Genomic DNA, 18,126 nt, shown 5'->3' on the forward strand with positions numbered 1-18,126 from the left:
CTCCAAAGCTCTCAGGCTCCCCGTTGCTAGGCAACCCTATCTCTGGCATTTCCTCTGCTTCGTCTTCACTCCACTCGGGCGAAGTTGCTCCCCCTCCTCCCTGCCATCCGTCTGAATCCTCTTCTTCCAACCCCTTGGGACCCCAACTCTGCCTCCCGACATCATCCCCTCTCCCAAGCTGCCCCCCCTTTTGCTGACTTGGGGTGGTGGGGAAAACGTTGATGGAAAAGTTTTACCAAATCTGGAGCATGCACGTCAGCTGCATCTTCCCATGATCTATCAGCTGGTCCGTAGCCTTTCCAGTGAATCAAGTACTGCAACTTGCGGCGTCTTATTCTGGAGTCTAGGATTTCTCCAACTTCAAACTCCATCTGCTCATTTACCAGGAGCGGAGCTCCGGGAGGCTCCTCCGGCCGCAACTCACTGGGAGGGGCGGCTTTCGTTAACAGGGATCGATGGAACACAGGATGTATTTTAAACATGTCAGGTAGCTTCAGTCGGTACGCCACGGGATTAATTTGAGTTTCCATTTCAAAAGGACCCACCCTCTTGTCTTGTAATTTTCTACATTTGCCCGGCATCTGGAGGAAGCGGGTGGACAGCCAGACCTGGTCTCCCGGCTGAAGGGGGGGCCCCTCCTTCCTGTGCAGATCAGCAACTCGCCTGTACTCCGTTTTGGCTTCGTTTAACTGCTGTTTCAATGTCTGTTGCGCCGCCTGCAATTCCTTAAGGAAGTTCTCTGCGGCCGGTACCAGCATCCCCTCTGAGCTGCTTGGAAAGACTTTAGGATGGAATCCATAATTAGCGAAGAACGGGGTTTGCTGAGTGCTGGAGTGCAGGGAGTTGTTGTAGGCAAACTCTGCAAAATGCAAATATGATACCCAGTCAGTCTGTTGATAGGACACATAACTACGTAAATATCTTTCCAGAACGGCGTTCAAGCGTTCCGTCTGACCATCTGTCTGGGGGTGATGGCCAGAGGAGAGTTTTAATTCCGTCTGCAGCTGTTTCCACATTGCTCTCCAAAATTTGGCTGTGAACTGAGTTCCTCAGTCTGAGACTACGCTGTTTGGCAATCCATGCAGCCGGTAGACTTCTTTGATGAATAACTTGGCCGTTTCTTTAGCCTCTAAGGCCCCTGCACAAGGAAGAAAATGCGCCATTTTGGTGAGTAAATCTACCACTACTAAGATGGCTGTCATTCCTTGGGACTTGGGTAGATCAGTTATAAAATCCATGGAGAGGTCCTTCCAGGGTTCGTGTGGGACAGGTAACGGTTGTAACAGTCCTGCTGGTTTTCCTGTTCGTGCTTTTGTCCGCAGACAGACAGAGCAGGACTTCACATAGCTCTCAATATCCCAACGCATTTTAGGCCACCAGAAGTCCTTGGCCACGTTCTGAATGGTTTTGTAAATCCCAAAGTGTCCCGCTGTGATGGAATGATGGCACTGGCGTAGGATTCTGAGCCTTAATTCCCCTTCTGGCACATATCTGGCTGTTTTGAACCGTAACAGTCCATTTCTCCAGTGGAAAGTTACTTCTGAGTCTTGATCTTGTCCCGTCTCCTGCCTATATCTTAGCATGTCTACATCTTCTTGTTGTGCCTTTTTGAGTTCCTCTTCCCATGAAGGCTGGCATAATCCCAACGTTAATTTCTCTGGCGGGATCACGTACTGAGGCTGGTCATCGGATTCACTTTCTTTGAATTGTGGCTGTCTGGATAAGGCATCTGCTCTCTGGTTTTTGGCTTGGGCATGATAAGTAATCTTGAAGTTAAACCTAGTGAAGAACTGGGACCATCTTATCTGTCTCTGGTTCAGCTTTCTGGCTGTTTGGAGGCTTTCAAGATTCTTGTGGTCGGAGCGCACTTCAATCTGATGAGAGGCCCCCTCTAGGTACTGTCTCCAGTTTTCAAAAGAGTCCTTGATGGCCAGCAGCTCCTTCTCCCAAACTGTGTAGTTCTTCTCTGCAGGCTTTAACTTCCTAGAGAAGTACGCGCAGGGGTGCAGCTCCTTCCCTTCTTGGTCTAATTGCAGAAGGACCCCCCCGATGGCAAAATCCGAAGCATCTGCTTCCACGACGAAAGGGCGGTTCAGATCAGCAAAGCGCAGAATGGGCTCAGTAGCAAACCTTCTCTTCAGCTCCTCAAAGGCCTTGGTGGCGTTCTCCGTCCATTGAAACTTCTTCTTTCCCCTTAAACAGTCAGTCAGAGGAGCTGTTAATTTGGAAAACCCTGGAATGAACTTTCTGTAATAATTGGCAAACCCTAGAAACCGTTGTACATCCTTTTTGGTAACAGGCTGGCCCCAGTCCAATATACAGCTTACTTTCCCTGAGTCCATCTCCACGCCTTCTGCTGAGATTCGATACCCAAGGAAGTCCAAAGACTTGAGGTCAAATCCACATTTCTCTAACTTAGCATACAAGTGATTCTCTCTCAGTCTCTTCAACACTGTTTTCACATGCTGGTCGTGGTCTTCCTGGTTCTTTGAGAACACCAGGATATCATCTAAGTAACAGATTACATACGTGTCCAACAGGTCTCTAAACACATCGTTCATGAACTTCTGAAACACGCCTGGACTTCCACAAAGCCCGAACAGCATGACCAGGTACTCAAACTGTCCATAAGCGGTCAAGAATCCTGTTTTCCATTCATCTCCCTCCTTCATTCTGATCAGATTGTACGCTCCTCTCAAATCCAGCTTTGTGAAGATTTTTGTGGAGCGCAGTCAGTCTAGCAGCTCTGAGATCAGGGGCAGCGGGTAGCTGTTAGGGATGGTGATCTGGTTCAATGCGCGATAGTCGTTACAAGGTCTGAGTTCCCCCCCTTTCTTTTTCACAAACAATAGTGGCGCTCCAGCAGGGGACTGTGAGGGGCGTATGAATCCTCGCCTCAGGTTTTTATCCAGAAATTCCTTCAGGGCCTCCCTCTCAGTCTCTGTCAGAGAGTAAATTCTCCCCGATGGGATGCTGGCTCCTGGCACGAGATCAATCGCACAGTCGTAAGGGCGGTGCGGGGGGTAGAGTCTCTGCCTCTTTTTCATCAAATACATCTTTGAATTCCTCATACTTCAGCGGCAGGGTCACTTGCTCGATCTCTTGCACTGCCCCCGCTAAGGTGTTCTTGATTCCTTCAGGTTGACAGTTCTCCTGACAATACTGTGAGGTGAACCACACCACCGCCTCCTTCCAACTTATTTTGGGTTCGTGCTTGGCTAGCCAGGGCATTCCCAGAATCACCTCAAAGTTCAAGAGATCTGACACGTATAGCGAAATGAACTCTTCATGCCCAGGGATTTGAAGTTTCACTTCCTCCGTGGCTTGTGTCACCCCTCCTGACTTCAGGGGTCTCCCATCGATGGTCTCCACAGATAAGGGAGCATCCAGTTTCCACCGGGAAATTCCATGACGCTTGACTAGCTTTGCATCAATAAAATTTGTGGAGGCTCCACTGTCAATTAAGGCAGTAGAATTAAACACCACTCCTCTGGAAGTTGTAATCCTAATAGGTAAGACCAACACCCCTTTTGAGGGAGGTTGGATCGTTGGGGGGCCTTTATACAACACTGCCCCCAGTCCACCGGCCTGCACGTGGACTGGGTGTTCTAGTTTCCCGACGGCTCGGCCTTCCTCCCTTTCAGTCCACAGTCTCTGGCCACATGGCCCGGTTTTGAACAATAAAAGCATAAACGTTCTCGGCGTCATCTTTCCTTTTCTTCTTCTGACAGTCTTGGCCTAGCCCCTCCCTGTCCCTCAGTTGCATTACCTGTCATCCCTGCAGTGGAAAGGGTCTTGCTGCGGGATGCCGAGGCTGAGTATCTCGGGACCTCCTGCTTCTTTTCCAGGCGCCTTCCTTCCATCCGGTGATCTATCTGTAGGCATAGCTGGATTAGCCCTGGCAGGTCAGTGGGGCGGGAGGTTCTGGCCAGCTCATCCAGGATTTCAGCATTTAATCCACTCCGGTACATAAAGATCAGGGCTGCATCATTATAACCAGTTTCCTGGGACAAAATTTTAAAAGCGTTAGTGTACTCAGAAACAGTCCCTTTAGCTTGCTTCAGAGCGCCTAGCTGCCATGCTACTGTTTCAGCTCTTTGCGGGTCTTGAAACATCTCGGTCATCTCCTGTATAAATCCTCTGTATCTTCTTAAGACAGTATCCTTTCTCACCAGATACGGAGTCACCCATTTTGCAGCTTCTCCCTCCAGGAGGCTAATCACGAAGGCTACTTTAGCCCCATCGTCTGGAAATTCTGTGTGCCTGACATCCAGATATAACTCACATTGAGCCACGAAAGTTGCCAACTGATCACTCTGTCCCGCGTATTTTGGGGGCAATCCAATGGGAACCTTTACTGCGGCAACTGGAGGGGCTGTTCGCATCTGGTCTATCGTGGCCTTCAAGGCTTGATTATCCATTTTCAGCGCCTTGACTGCTGCTAGCAGGGCTTGAACATCCGTCTGCAAATCAGCTACCTTAGTCCTCAAGAGTTTCACTTCTTCCGTCTCAGAAGTGGGGTTCGTTCCCCCCTCTGCTCCCTTTGACATCTTGTCCCAGTCAAGTGAAGAGAGCGTTGAGGGTGATTTAGGTGGCTCTGTCAAGCTGTCAGGCCCAGGATGAGACTCAGGAACCAGACCAGGGGTTGTAAGTAATTCAGTTTTTATTAGAGTAATGTCCAAACAAAGACTGCGTCTTCTCATGAAGCAACACAGAGATACAGGTCCTGCGGCATTGAGAGAAAGTTGACAGAGCAAGGAGCTGCTTCCTGCCTGTTCTTTAAGAAGGGGCCAAACGGGCGCGCAACCTTTTGCTCCTCCTTAACTGCCCCCCAGGTACTACCCGCCTTCCCCCCTTCTCTCTTGTCTTTTCAGATGTCTTCGTGTGCGCGGCGAAGGGGGAAGCATCGGCCCCTCCTCTTCTGAAGTTTCCGATTCCAGTATGGGGGATGGGGGGGCTGATGGTAAACTGCCTCGCGGCTTTTCTGCCTTGGGCAGCCCTCCCTCTTCTCCCTCCTGTTCTGAACTTCGGAGAAGGGGAGGCGTGGGAATGTCCAGGGAAGATTCTGAAACTCCAAAGCTCTCAGGCTCCCCGTTGCTAGGCAACCCTATCTCTGGCATTTCCTCTGCTTCGTCTTCACTCCACTTGGGCGAAGTTGCTCCCCCTCCTCCCTGCCATCCGTCTGAATCCTCTTCTTCCAACCCCTCGGGACCCCAACTCTGCCTCCCGACAGTCCTGGTATTCTGCCAACTCTTGAAGATGTACCTGCTCACACAATTCCCTTCATCTCTTGAACCAAGTCTTCTGTTTTTTAATAGGGAACTTTGTGTTAATGGAATTGTTTTATTGTATGTTTTGATCACAGTATATTTTAATAGTGTTGTGTATTTTAATAATGTTTAATTGGTTTTTTTATTTTGTAAGCCACTTAGAATGTATTTTAGCATTTCGTGGTATAACAGAAGCTAGTTAAAATATGGTTTGCTGTACCGCAGATTCGGCTATACTGCAGGGATGACGATGTCCCCTGAGTAAAATACCGTTTACAGAGCACGGCTTTCATTATAATGCAGAAGCTCTATGACGCAGGAATGTCCTTTGTCCCTGAGCCCCATGTTATAATGAGCTTCCACTGTATATAAATCAATACATAATAAATAAAAATAAGCTCACCGGCATTAAAGCTAACAGCTTTCATGTTCGTTTTAACACTACAACTTCCTAGAATTCTACACATACTCTTCTACAGCATGAAAAGTCACCATCCAGCATCAATGTGGAGATGAAGCTGAAATATTTTTCTAAAGAGGCTTCATCCGATAACATTAACAAACTTCTCTTATTGGAAATTATTAAGAAAATACCATGTCAAGCAGTATGTACAATGTATGCTTTTACCATTCAAGCTGGAATAAATTGTCAAACAGAATAGCTTTGTCCCACAGGACAGTATGAGACGCAATGATAAAACACTTTCTAAATTGATTAAATTAGATCTGGAAGAACACCACTTGTGGCTAGATACACACTGCTCTGCCATAGGGCATTTCTGTGTTCCCCTAAACCCCAAGAGCAGATTTGGAGGGGTATGGGGGGAGAAGAGAGAAGGAAAATCCCACTGTGCCAGCAGATTCAAAGCAAGTAGCTGGGAAAACAATTTCATGATGTCATGTAGATGCCCCCCAGAAACTGAATGAGCAAAGCATGACAATTTCAGATTAAAAACCTGGCCTAGAAACACCCATGGCAGCATGCCTGAGATTATGACAAATTCCACTCACACAGCACTGCTGAGATGTTAAAATAGCAATTAAATGAAAATGGTTTGGCATTGGTATTGTGCAATAAGGTCTGCAGCCATGGGTGAATCAACTCAGCTTACACTTTGCTGAAGTTTTTAAAGGACTGCTATTGTAATCCTGATTATTACCTTCTCCCATACACAAACAGACCTATCTATCCGTCAGCATGTGGAATTAGATCTCAACAATTTTCTCTCCTTCAATAAACAGCGAGCATTGTTCAATAAAAAAAAAATCAGGAGTAGCTGTAGCTTGAAAATCTATTAATCAGCAGCAGCTCTAAACTGGGATTGTGTTCTTTGCCAATGTTTCCTGCTGGTAAACCATCCCATTCACGTTATTCATTATTCTACCATTTCATCATGGTACATTGTTTCCACTATTTAAGCACACTCAGTATAATTTCCACTTTGCTACTGCAGGATAGGATTGAAGGTTACAAGTTATGACAATGGAGTTGCCAAGAATGCTAAAAAGAAAGGCCATGAATCTGACAGGCATACTTCTCACTACCAAAGCAGCTTTGTTATAGTTGCACTGAAAAAAATCTGTTTATTTTTCATATAATCTACAGGAAACTGTAATAGCTCAGATTTCAGAAGGAAGTCCAACAGAGCTCATTCGTGCCCTTCAAAACCAATTTTACCATTGCTGATAAAAATCAGATATATTGCTGTGCAGAAAAGAAACACAAACTTTCCAGAAGACTGCATGGGCCACAGACTTATGAGCTATAGCACTTTCATGTTCCTCAATAATGCGTCATTCATTAGATGGACTGATTATATCAAGATTTTTTTCCTCTGGACACTATCAGCTTGATATTGATTGAAAATGACGTGCAAAGACGAGTACGTCACGCAGAAAGACACTTGCTCCCAATGTACTAATGCATTTCTTTTAAAAAATGTGTGGGGAGTTTTTAATGCAAATGGACATTTGATTTTCCCACCATCAGCCCATAGTGGTACAGTCCTCCTGAGCCAATCAGCATTGCTATGAGACGTATGGGAGGGAGGATGTTTCAGTGATGCAGATGTAGCTGCATGCTGGTGGGTGGTGGTGGTGATATTTGGAGAGTTGTGGCTAGGAAAGTAAGAGATATCTCTCCCCACCCCACCTGCTGTGGGTCCTGATAACTATAGTGCCTTCCTGCGACAGTAATTAATTTAATAAAAATATGAAATGTAGCAGCACATGTATTAACCCCAAACCTTTATGTTTCAATTCTAAGGGAAGAAACAATGTAACAGAACAGAGTTAATAGAAAGGTCTCTATCCTAATATGTGTTTAGCACTAGAATAAGAATTCTACAAAATCTGTTCTCTGAACACAGGTTTGGTTAGAACCATAATAAACAATAAATGCCAGAGTAATACATTATAAAAGTTCCATTGGCATTTTTAAAAAATGAATTTTCCTCCCCACTGTGTTCATCATCCATGCTCCATAAATAATATTTGAAAATAATACCAGTAAAAACGTTGCAAAAATTCCAGGTGCATCAAGTGTAATAAAATTTGTTTTTAAAAAATCCAGGAATTATGGAAAATTGACCAAAATATTATTTTACATCTCTGACTAAAATGTAATATTGTAGAAACACTGATCTTTACATTGGCTTAGCATCAAATGCAGTTTGAATGCACAGCAGATGACATAGACACAAAATATTGTGACTTTTTCTCTATGTTTATGTAAGCGGACAAAAATTAGTGTTGTGGGGCTGGAGAGGAAGGGCCCCATTGCTCCCGACAGACCAGTAATGTTTGGTTCTCTCCATCAAAAAAAGTAAAAATAAAGTACTACCTTGCACTACATAATTCAAGCTTCCATCTGTGTATAAAATATGAGGAAAATTACAAAAAGCTGCTCCATTTAAGCAACCATTTCCTTTCCTGGAACTCATTTTAAGAACATTGTGCTAATGCCCAGGTTAACAGAGGCAGTTTATTTTATTTAATTAAAACACTGATGAACAGGTTTCTTCAACTCTCTCAGGAGAAATACAGGTTTCTGAATTGTGAACAGCTCTGACTGGGGAACAAAATAGCTTCTGTATTTTATATTTTCTTTGAGCCCATCCCATCCCTGCACTTGTGGGAACTCAGCAAAAAATGCAGAGATGCCTCCAAATAACAGCAAGAAATCTGTTTACTAATTGGAGCATAATGCTGTGTAAGTGTGCATACATTGATCAGCAGCAGTCTTGCACATTTCTGAAAGCTTTGCTTATTTCAAGTATTATTGACTAAATAAGAAAATACACTACTCTGCTTTCTCCTTAACTGCTCAACACATTTTTTATGCTGCTAGAGACTCTTTGAAAAAACCCTTTATTAGCCTTGGGTTCATGTTCATATGTAGGAACATACCACTGGTTGTAACTCAGCCATGTGTAGGTGAAACTGGGCTGGTTCACTGGTAGGAATTGCTAATCACTACTGTAGAGCAATCAAGGGGAAGAGATTAAAGTACCCCCTAGCAATTAACTCTTTGGAGATGCTAATGGAAACAGGAGGCATCTCAGTCAGCACAGTGCAAGACCACTGGCTAGCATCTCCTGGTGTCAGCTGCTGGTGTCACTGAGGCCCACAAGCCTATCAGCAACTGTGTATTTCCACTGTAGTGACCAAAATGCCTCCCGATTTTATTTCTGCCTCCCAACAATTACCGGTAAGGATGTGATTTTCTCTCTCCCCTGTTGATTCCTCCACAAAGAAGCTAGCAAATTCCTCCAGCAAACAATCCCATGACTGCTGCTGTAGCAGAAATAGGCTGCTTGTTCAGCACTTACGGACACATCAGAAATGGACCATTGGTCTCACCTGAAGGGTGATTTTCATATGAGTACGGCCCTCACTGCGGGTTATAGCTCCACCTATCGTGCGAAGGCAAGAATGTTTTTGAAGTCAAGACTAGGGGCGTCAGGCCCCTCCCACTCTCCAGTTCATTCGCAGCGAGTCTATAGAGAAAAATCTAAAAATACAAGAACAGGGCCAACAGGCCTGCCAGCAGGAAAATAGCATGCATAATAACATGACTCTAACATAGCAATATAACAGAACTAGACGTCTTGACTTCACTAGTAACTTTAAATACAATAGCGTAACAGTAATATATAACAGCTTAGTAAAATATCTATACATCCTCCAACTGGGAGGGTCGTGAGTGCCGTACTCATATGAAAATCACCCTTCAGGTGAGACCAATGGTCCATTTTCCATATGAGTCCGGCCCTCACTGCAGGATGTACCAAAGCAGCCCATAATAGGGAGGGACCACCCACATGCTAATCGTCATTAAGAACCTGTTGCAACACTCGTCTGCCAAAAGAGGCATCGGCAGAGGCATACGATCTATTTTATAATGCCTTATAAATGAGTGTGGGGTAGACCAAACAGCAGCCCTGCAAATATCAGCAACAGGAGCATTAGTAGCAAAAGCAGCCGATGTGGCAGCTGACCTAGTAGAATGAGCTGTTATACTAACTGGAACTGGTAGCTTAAGGGACTCATATGCTAAGGTAATACATGCCCTTAACCAACAGGATAAGGTAGAATTGGTTACTTTATGCCCCATAGACCTTGGATGAAAGGATACAAACAGAGACTCCGTTCGTCGAATCTCCTGGGTCCTAGACAGGTAGGTCTTGAGAGCCCTCCGAACATCCAATGAATGCCAAAGCCTTCTCTAGAGGATGAGTGGGGTTTGGGCAAAATGAAGGGAGTACAATGTCCTGATTGCAATGAAAAACTGAATTGACCTTGGGACGGAAGGAAGGATCAGTTTTCAGCACAACAGAGTCCTTGTGAAAGACACAGAGATGGCGGGCAGAAGACAATGCGCCCAGTTCCGAAACCCGTCTGGCAGAAGTGATGGCGATCAGGAACAAGACCTTGAAGGACAGTAGACGTAGAGGCACAGTCCTAATGGGTTCAAACGGAGGGCGTTGTAAAGCTTGGAGGACCTTGGACAGACTCCGTGAGGGAAAACGGTGAACTACGGCCGGTGAATGTAAAGCAATGCCTCTGAGGAAGCGTTTAATGAACGGATGTGAGGAAATAGGGGCACCAGTGGAGGACACTGAGAGAATGGACGACAGAGTGGACGCATGTCGACGTAGAGTGTTGGGTCTGAGTCCCATCATAAAGCCGCTATGGAGATATTGTAGCACCTGATGCATAGTGGCCTGGGATGGATCGCAGTGGTGAGACTGGCACCACCTGTAGAAGGCCACCCAAGTATGTTGATAAATACGGGTGGTAGATGGTCGTCTCGAGGCTAAGATAATATCAATAACAGCGTCAGACAGGCCCGCCGACCTCAAATGTCCCCGTTCAAACGCCACGCTGTTAGGTTGAGCCAAGTGGGATCCTGATGCCATACTGGACCCTGGGATAGAAGATCTGGCCTGACTGGAAGTGTCCAAGGATCCATCACCGACATTGCAAGAAGATCCGAGAACCAGGGTCGGCGTGGCCAATATGGTGCTATCAGAACCAACCGTGCCCTCTCGCACCGCGCCTTCCGCAGCGTTTTGGCTAACAGCAGTATCGGAGGGAAGGCGTACAAAAGACCGTCTGGCCACGATATGGACAGAGCATCCACTGCTTCCGCTGTTGTGTCCAGGTATCTGGCAAAGTACCTGGGAAGCTGGTAATTGTGACTGGACGCAAACAGGTCGATCGAGAAGAGGCCGAACCGACGCTGGAGATGCTGGAATATGGTCGGATGCAGTTTCCATTCTCCTGGAATGACCTGTTGTCTGCTGAGCCAGTCTGCTGTCACATTCCAAATCCCTCTGAGATGCTCTGCTTTTAGGGATTGTAGATGTTGTTCTGCCCAGACGAAGATAAGGGAAGCTAGGTCCTGCAGAGGACGGGACCTGGTGCCCCCCTATCTGTTCAAATGTGATTTTACACACGTGTTGTCCGTTCGGATGAGGACATGGTCCAAAGGGAACAGAGACTGAAAATGAATTAGAGCTAAGTGGACCGCCTTGAGCTCCAGCCAATTGATGTTCTGAGTCTGCTCTGCTGTGGACCAAACTCCCTGAATGTACTGGGAGTGGCAGTGTGCTTCCCAGCCGATGAGACTGGCATCCGTGGTGACAACAGTCCTGCGAGGTTCTCTGAATGGAGTGCCTCTGGAAAGATGTTGGACCCTCGTCCACCAGCGGAATGAAAGACGCAGTGTGGGGCTCAGAGGAACTGTGCGATGATTGGAGTTGGCAATGTCCTGTTGAAAAGGCAACAAAGCCCACTGAAGGTGGCGAGAGTGGGCTCGAGCCCATGGCACAATATGGACGGTAGAGATGAACATTCCGAGCGCCCTGGCTAGAAGCATGACGTCTGTGGTTGTTTGTTGCATCAAGGAGCCCGCGATGTTTATGATGGCATTTATGCGATCTGGAGATAGAAACACCATCGCCTGCAGGGTGTCCAACATTGCCCCTAGATGTAGTAGGCATTGGGTCGGTTGAAGATGGCTTTTGTCGAAGTTGACAAGCCAGCCGTAGGCCTGTAAAACATTGAGGGTGAGCGTTAAATGACGATGAGCCAGCTCCTCAGAGCTCGCCCGTATTAAAATATCGTCCAGATATGGGTAGAGATGGACCCCTTGAATCCGGAGGTAAGCCACTAAGGTGAGAAGTACTTCGGTAAACACTCGCGGAGCAGAGGAGAGGCCGAATGGCATCGCTCTATATTGAAAATGCTGGGGGCCAAAAGCAAACCGAAGGAACTTTCTGTGGGCTATGCAAATGGGGACATGGAGATACGCTTCCTTTAGGTTGATAGAAACCAGGAAGTCTCCTTCTTGCAGACTTTCAGTAATGGAGTGGAGGGATTCCATTTTGAACCTGCGGTATGTTACAAAACGGTTGACGAACTTGAGGTCCAATACCGCCCTCCATGACAAATCTCGTTTGGGCACAGCAAATAGGAGGGAGTACACCCCTTCCGACCTCTCTGTTGTAGGGACTGGCTCTATCGCCGCTATGTCCAAGAGGCTGTTTGCATGATGCTGTGCCTGGCCGGCGCCCTGGGACAAGGGGACAGATGGAATTTGTCTGGTGGAGTCGCCCAAAACTCTATTGCATAGCCAGAACAAAAAAGGTCCCTGATCCAGGCGACCTTAGTCAGACGGAGCCACTGGTCTCCAAACATAAGTAGTCTGCCGCCAACAGGAAGTGCATTAGAACTGTTTGTGCTGGCAAGACCCTCCCCTATATGAGGACGATGAGGTACCTCTGCGCCCTTGGTACTGACCTCTGCCCTGGAAACGTCGGTTCCAGGTTCCCCTGAAGGAATTGGAGTCATAGGATCGGAAGTCGCGGCCTCGTCCTCCTGACCGCGTTCCTCGAAAGGGCTGATTAGCGCGGAAGGGGGGAAATCGCCTGAAAGGCCTATGATCGGTGTTTTTGACAGTGGCCAAAACCGGTTTGTGAGCGTCTTTGGGATCAACCAGCACTGCCTTTAGAGCTTCCTCGCCGAAGAGCAAAGATCCAGACTAAGGTGCCCTAGAGAGATTCACTCTGGCCATAGAGTCAGCTTGCCAGTGGCGAAGCCAGAGGGTCCGTCGAGCAACTATCTGACCCGTCATGGCTCGTGCCCCCAGTTGAGTGGCATCCGAAGTGGCATCAGCCACAAATGCCGCTGTCTTGCGCAACTTTATCAGTGACCTTCTGAGAGAGACAGGATCAGGGTTAGGGTCCTCTAGAAGATCGTCCAGCCACATCATTGCTGCTCTGGAGAAGACGGAAGCTGATGCGGAGGCACGCATGGAGAAAGCAGTGGCCTCATGATTTTTGCGGAGAGCGAAGTCTAATCTTTGTTCAGTAGCATCCTTTAGTTGGGATTCTCCTTTTCTAGGCAAAAGAGATCATGAAACTAGGCTAGCGATTGGGTCGTCTATGCCGGGGACGGCTAGCTTGGTGGCAAAGTCAGGAGCTAGGGAGTACAGTTTGTCAGCCAGGTTCTTGAAGCGGCGAGTTTGGAATGGATGAGACCATTCTTCGGTGGCCAGTTTGGCAATGGGATCCGGCACCGGGATGTAGTGCTCGGTTGGTGCAGGGGATTTGAGGACCCTGGCCGCTTTAGTAGCTGGAGCGGAAGTTGTTGGAGGCGCAGCTTGGAGACCAAGAATGTTAACTACCCTGCGCGCTAGAGGCTGATAATCAGAGGCATTGAACAAGCGATGTGATGTATCCTCCTCATGTTCCGAATAGTCACTCCAGTCGTCTCCTTCAGGGTGATCAGCAGAGGTTGACTCCTCCCCATACGAGGCTTCATCAATACATCTGCCTCTAGCTACGTCAAAAGGATTTGGGGAGCAGGAAGGATTTGCCTCATGACACACACGTTGATCCATCGTGCGTTGAGGTACGGCGGGGACTTGTGGTGGTGACTGCATTTGAGTGAAATATGATAGCATGCCCTGAAGTTGCGAAAGGAACTCATGGGACAGTTGCAGCCCCGTTGAGGCAGATGGTTGTGCCTGAGAAGGTGGCTCAGTGGGCTGTGATGGAGGATAAGCCCTGGGCGGCAATGCGGGAGGAGGCTGGCTAAGTGGTGGCTGAGTAGGAAAGCCAGGAAAGTCCTCCTCATCAGAAGAAGCAGCGGGGGAATGAAATATATCCGTCAGCTGTTCCTGGACTGCTGTGGTGTGGGTTGGAACAGAAGCATAGCGTGGATGCTTGGGTTTGCTGTGGCTGGAAAGATGTTTAGTCTTAGCCAGTGCTTTGGTATGCTTAGTCTTAGTTGCCTTAGATGGTTGTGGCTTGGCTGTCTGAGACATGTCTGGCTGTTCCGCCATCTTATATTTACTATGGGTGCAGTACACGGCCACAGCGGGGGCAGAATGTAGAGACCCGAACAGGCGCAGTACACGACCACAGAGGGGGTAGAATGCACTGGCAGATGGCTAGGTACACGGCCACAGAGGGGGCAGAATGTACGATGGTAACAGTGTCAAAATAATGCAGACTATACTTCAGGCTAGGTACACGGCCACAGACGGGGCAGAATGTACGATGGTAATAGCGTCAGAATAATGCAGACTATATTTCAGGGTTGGTACACGGCCACAGAGGGGGCAGAATGTACAGTGTAGATCGCCCTGGTACACAGCCACAGAGGGGGCAGAATGTACAGTTCAACTAAGTTGTGTTTAGTACAGTAGCAACTGGCTGTGACACGGCCACAAGGGGGCAGAATGTCCAGTTCAAAAAGCGTGCTGCCGTATGAGCCGCCTGCACAGCCACGAGTGATTCCTCCTCTTTGCAGTTCAAATAGGTTGGAGCACAGTCACAGCCTTGATGGAGCCACTGACGTTCAATAGCTGCCGAGAGTCAGTTGTTGCAATAGGCAGTAGTAGAAGCCAGGTGAGAGAGGAACTCTTGTAGAGCTAAGTAGTCCTATCTATAACTCACATACAAGAAAAGCTTTCTCAAGGTAAAAAATCCCGCTCTATGTAGTGCAGGAAAGTCTAAACAAAAAGGGCGGGAAAAGAACGGGACAAACAAAATGGCGCCCATAACAGAGCGGGAAAAGTAACACTCAAAATGGCGGTGGAGTAATGGCGGACACTGAGGGGCGACAAAGAACCTGACAGAAAAACTGTCTAGCACAGTCTCATGAGCTTGCGATAGCCGGTGGCTGAAAGGCGAAATCGCGGCTCGTTAATGAAGCACCGTAGCAGCTAAGGAGCGGTAGAGCAAGCCGCCGCCGCCGCCGCCTACAGAGACTATCGCGGCGGGAACTTAAAGCCACAAGTCTGGGGGCGACAGCCAGGGCTTGAAAAATCTCCCAGGCAAGAGTCGCAGCCGCAAGCTCCCGGAGTGAATTTAAAGGGACGTCCGCGAGGCAAAAAGCCACAGCAGAGCTCGGGAAGGCAGCGAAACAAACGGCCTCGTAGGGGAAAAGTGACTCCTGAAGGCACTAAAACAAACGAGGGGTAAAGCAGAGAGCTGCAGCCGCAAGCTCCCGCTAAAAATAGAGAGAACCGCAGCCGCGGTCTCTCTAAGATCTAAGGCTAAAAGCCAGGGAAAGAAACGGCCCGGGCAAGGGAGAAGCCCCCCCCAAGGGAATTCCCCAGGAATTTCACACAAACAGTGTTAAATACAAGACAGAGGGAAGGGAAGCACTTGGATACACACAAACGACAAAACCTTCACAGCCTGTCAGACAAAAACACAAACAAACACCAAAGACTTAGCTAAATACTACGCTATTGAAATCTCAATCTTGTTCGTAGGAAGGCAAGAATGAACTGGAGAGTGGGAGGGGCCTGACGCCCCTAGTCTTGACTTCAAAGACATTCTTGCCTTCGCACGATAGGTGGAGCTATAACCTGCAGTGAGGGCCGGACTCATATGGAAAATATATCACATACAAGATAGCCACAACTAACCTGCACATATCATGTTTGCACAACCACTGGATATGTGGTAGCCAGGGGAAAGTGCTCAAAGTCTTTTGTGTGACATCTCTTAGCCCACAGCCATGCAATTGTGCGACTCTGCCACCATGTGCAATACTGGACTTTTTGCCCAGCATCACAAACTGTATTTGAATGCATGCCAAAAGTTGCATTCTGCATGCAACAGTGAATTCACATAACGAGCTGCCCACAGGTTAGGAGCCACAGTGCAGAGGATTTCTCCACACCTGTCATGCATTGAAGTGGTTATGTGAACGGGCTCTCAGTATATGTTGCTAACCTAATTTCCACTTGATATTTATGAATATTTATTTATTTAAAGCATTTGTATCTTGAGATCCCATTTCAGTGGCCCTCCATGATAGTTCAATTTTTGAATTATATGAATTAAAGCTCCCTCCTACTAAAGGTTCTTCTAAACAGGACTAACAGCTGTCATTGAATCTCTTCCTCCACTTCAACTGAAAATGGCCAGCAGGAAAACATGGCAGCAGATGATAGCTACAGAGGGTAGGGCTCCCCTTCACTGAGTCAGATTGAAGCATGATGCCTGGCTTTCCTCTCCACAGAAGCTTTAAGCAGCACAAAGGGCTGTGGGATGAGATGCCAAGAATCCTCATTCCAGCCCAAGTATTCCTGGTGCTGCTGGTTTTTAATGCTGCAGCAGCCTTATGTAAACAGCCTCTCCCCTGGAAATGGCTCCCAGCAGATGACCTGGCAGCATTAGGGCTGCGGCCTCTTCCCCACTTCCAGGTTGCAGATCTAAGCAAGGTCCCCAGGCTGCCTTCTCTTCCTTTTACAGAAGCAGAATATATGTCAGAAGTAAAAAATGATACTGTAACTGTGAACAAAACCCAAGAAGGAGCCCTTGAAAAATCCTTCTATGAAGACTTAGAAACAAAGGGAAAAAAACCCCAAGAATTTGACTTTCATTGTTTCCTGTTACTGGTCCTTTAGTGTTTTGACCATTTCAAAATAACTTCTGAACATCAAGATATGTGTCTCTAACAGTTCTTATTTAAGAGTAGTACCTTTAAAATCCTACACAGCTTGAACCCAGAGTACATTAGTGAGTGCCTTCTCCTACATTAATCACCTTGACCGCCAGGCCATCTAGACAGGTACCGAACCATGTCCTTTCCTTTCTGTGAAGCAAGATCTGTGATGCCACAAGCTTTCTTTCTGATGGCACCTATTCTATGTAACAACTTCCCTCAAGAAAACCTAACAGGCTACCACACTTTCTGCTATCTGCAGTTCAGTAAAGAGGCTTTTATTCACCCAGACATAGCTACTTTACCTTTGATTTATCATAGAAAGGCAGGGTATAAAAGCCAAAAACAAACAAATGGATTCCTTCCTGCTATTTATATCATTATATTTTTATGCTGTTTAGAATATAATTTGCTTTAGTTTCTAAACTGGGAACTGTAATTTCTTTTTTATCAAAAGGTAACATAAATAATGTACCCAAATACATGAATAATAAATATCTGAAGATCTATTTGGAGTATGGAATCATCAATATGCAGATGACACTCAACTATTATTTTTCCATGCCAACTGAACCAAGTGGGGCCATGCAGATTCTGCACCAGTGCACCCTTAGCATTCAGCATGAAAATCCAGACATCCAATTAATTTAAGCCACATTACTTCCCATCAAAATGGCATACACAAGGGCTTTAAATCTGAATTCTATAGAATACTATAGATAAGGTACTCTTATCAATCCTTGCTGGAAGCATTTAAAACATTTCCCTTCAATAACAAAGTATTATTGAGATATATTCTTCTCTAGAGAGAATTCTTTGGACTTTCATGCACCTTCAAACTCTCTACATGCAAAGGGGTTCCATTGTGGAAGGCCCTGCTGTATGTTATCATTATTTTGTTATTGTTACTTCTGCAGTATAGAAGAATAGATAAGTTAATATATAAATTCATGAAGCTTCTGCTGCCTTGTTTTCATCGCCTGCTAAAAATGGCAGGCAAGCCTACCAGAGGTGTAATTATATTATGTGTATTTGTTTAAAACAGCTGATTTTACTTATGTTTTTGATAACAGGATTTATACCTACCTGATCAACAAGAACCTCTAAACCAGTTTACATAAAATGATAATTAGTATTCATTAAAAATACCAATGAAATCAAACTTTAAAACCAAATAGAAATAAAAGTTATCAAACATGACCAAGAGTTTTTGTTTTTAACCAAACATAACACACTTTTTTATAATGTGGATAGCATATCCAACTGTCAAGTTTATCATCAAGTTCATAATGCAGTTCTCATGCCCAAAATTTAGATCAGAAAGACAGGAGGAATGAATAAAAACTAGATAAAACATGTGAAGCGCTTTGTACTGCTTTAAAAG

At 46.3% G+C, this 18,126-nt stretch overlaps 1 protein-coding gene across 9 annotated transcripts in view; it reads right to left on the reverse strand.

Moving 5' to 3' along the window:
- BBOX1 (gamma-butyrobetaine hydroxylase 1) overlaps positions 1-18,126 on the reverse strand; it is a 78,374-nt gene that overhangs the window by 43,269 nt on the left and 16,979 nt on the right. The window lies entirely within an intron of this gene.

The sequence above is a fragment of the Rhineura floridana genome, chromosome 2 (assembly GCF_030035675.1).
Source record: "Rhineura floridana isolate rRhiFlo1 chromosome 2, rRhiFlo1.hap2, whole genome shotgun sequence".
In the NCBI taxonomy this organism is placed as follows: Eukaryota; Metazoa; Chordata; class Lepidosauria; order Squamata; family Rhineuridae; genus Rhineura; species Rhineura floridana.